The following is a 3,275-nucleotide window of genomic DNA, read 5'->3' on the forward strand; positions in this document are numbered from 1 at the left end:
ACGCTAAAGTAGTATACTTATTTTTAAGAAATAAGACTCGTAAACTTAGTTGAAAACTGATTTTGATTTGGAAAGTTTTACCCAAGGAGTTTCCTGATTTTAGATCTATCAACGCGTCCGAAAATAGTTTCAAAAATCGTTTTTCCTTAAAGTGATAAACATTCCTAGTTAACTAACTAGGGTGCTTTCGCACTCCTTGAATAGTTAAAACTAACCAAGTTCGTTTCAGAAAACTCAAGTTAAAAATCAAAACAGCCTCTAAAGTATTTCTACAGATTCAATATGTGAAACATCTCTTTAACCGTGATCCTTACATTCTAACCTTTAAAAGATTTAGCCAGACATGGTAACACAAACAAACACAATGATATTGATCATGATGAAAAGTTGTTTTAGAATGTGAGGCGTAAAGAACGAGTAAAGCGCGTAAAATAAATAAAACAAAGTGTGGAAAGAAATTAAATAAAGTAAAGTGTAGACAGAAATTAAATAAAGTAAAGCGTAGATAGAAATTAAATAAAATAAAGCGTGGACAGAAATTAAATAAAGTAAAGCGTAGACATAAATTAAATAAAGTAAAGCGTAGACAGAAATTAAATAAAGTAAAGCATAGACAGAAATTAAATAAAAGCGATAAAATAAGAACCTGCTCCAAATGGAGGCTTTAAATCTGGTACAAGGAAAATAAACCACTGACTCTGAAGATAAAGACAACAACAACTCGAAGTGACCCAACTCAATCTCACTAAGGTGCGATAACCCCCCGATGTGACGGATTATTGCTTTTATAGATGATGAATATAGTTTTAGTGTTGTAAAGTTAGTTGGATGATTTGAAAATGAAATGGAACGAACTATTTATAGAGGATTTCAGCAGCTTGCAAAGACCATGGTGCCCCTCAACTTCTCCTTAGTGGGAACGTGGAATACAAAGGTGGCGCCCGCCACCCCTTCATGGCGTCCGCCATGTATGGAAATGGGAAAGATCATCGGAACGTGGCGGTTACCTCCTGGTTGAGGGCTGATGAGTCATGGCTTCTCCTATAGCGGCCGCCATGTGCAACGCCATGTGTACAATATTTGCCGAAAAACCCTAATTTTTGGTCTTTTTGCTTCGTTTCTTCTAAAAGGGCCCCGAAAGAGCTAAATATCTGAAAACAACATAAAATAGAGCATAATACAAACAAAATGATAATAAAGTCTTAATAAACATGTGAAATCCGAGTCAAAAACACGGTGTGATTCAGTGTGATCAAATTCTCCCACACTTAAACCTTTGCTTGTCCTCAAGCAAAACTCTTTATTGTTTATGCAAGAAAAACAGTATCAACCAGAGTTAATTCAAGGCAAAAAGGCTTATAAGTTCATTCAAGGAATATATTGATAGGTACTAACGAATCGAACTAAGGATATTGTAGTGATACTTCCCGCAAATGTGGTCATAGGCTTCGTTTCTATACAAATCAATCCACATCACCTCACCATACCTAAGCCTTCTTTTCATTTTCTTCAAGTCCTTTTTCATTCAGGTGCAATCACATTAAGCCCGTTATCCGTAAATACTCATAGTAAAGTGACCGGTCAGTGATTATGATCTTAAGCATGGGGCTCTGGTACATAAGTTGGTGTAACCCCTTTATTTAACCCAATTTGCAGTTGTGGAGGATTGGATCGTAATCCATCCTACCAAGTTCAGCACGAGATACCTCTGAACCAACAAACAATAGGCATATTATTATTATATATATATATATATATATATATATATATATATATATATATATATATATATATATATATATATATATATATATATATATATATATATATATATATATATATATTTTTATTTTATTTTTTTAAGCATGGGGCTCTGGTACATAAGTTGGTGTAACCCCTTTATTTAACCCAATTTGTAGTTGTGGGGGATATATATATATATATATATATATATATATATATATATATATATATATATATATATATATATATATATATATATATATATATATATATATATATATATATATATATATATATATATATATATATATATATATATATATATATATATATATATATATATATATATATATATATATATATATATATATATATATATATATATATATATATATATATATATATATATATTTCTTCTGCATGTTTCACATATGTCTTTATTTTGCTGGGTTAAATGACTGTGTGAGAGTCACCTAGCTCGGATTTTCATACGACTTGAGAACAAAGCAAGAATTTTTGTGATCATTCACTTATTTTCATCGGTCCCCTACGTAGAGCATGCTTAAGTCGGATCTGACTGCAAGGATAAAGTACTTAAGGACTTATTTGGAACAAAAATTGGGGCCACAGCATATGGGGTATCGGGATCGACTCTTATAATCATGAAGCCTACGGTGTTAAGACAATATCGATTTTTAGAAAAAAAATTCCCAAGTCTTTTACATCCCGTCATAAACCTGTCTTATAGCCTGAATATTCAAGATGTACTATTTTCTTTGCTCACAATTTTTTTTGGTAAGGTTAAAGAAATGGGAGATATACGGATACACTACACAGATGACTCGTCAAACACATGTTATTTTATTGAAAAGAAAAGGCAAACAACTAAAACACACAAAACATACTAAAAATAAATGAAAGCGATAAAAAAACAACTAAGACACACAAAACATACAAAAAAATAAAGGAAAGCGATAAAAAACGATAGAAATCTCCTCCCACACTTAAACTGAACATTGTCCCCAATGTTTCTATATGAGACAGGGTAGGAGTAACCTGGAAGAGAGAGAGGGAGAACTATGGGTGATCACCGGTACCGTCACCGTCACTGTCACTGCCCTGGTCAGGATGCCTGTGTCGACGATGTCTGCTACGAGTACTAAGTCCTTCCTGCAGCTGGCTAGCACGACCTAAGAGAGACCCTTGGGTGGCCTCGATAAGTGCGAAGTGACGCTCATTAACCTGTCGCTGGCGATGCTGCTCATTAGTGATCGCAAGTAAGGACTCAGTGATAGTCCGATGTGCTTGCTCACTATGCTTCTGGGAAGCTACCATAAAACTCATATTATCTGTCATTTGTTGGTTTATGGTATTCAGAAGGGTGTCACGCCGTTCCTCACGAGCCAGGTGCTCGCGCCACATCTCCTCGGTGATGTAAAAGTTGGGAGTGGTACCTGCAAAATGGTCAGAGGAAGAAGGTCCAGTGTGTGCAGGTGATGCAGTAGGAATATCATGAGCGGGTGACTGGTCGC

Source organism: Lathyrus oleraceus, chromosome 5 (assembly GCF_024323335.1).
Source record: "Lathyrus oleraceus cultivar Zhongwan6 chromosome 5, CAAS_Psat_ZW6_1.0, whole genome shotgun sequence".
Lineage (NCBI taxonomy): Eukaryota > Viridiplantae > Streptophyta > Magnoliopsida > Fabales > Fabaceae > Lathyrus > Lathyrus oleraceus.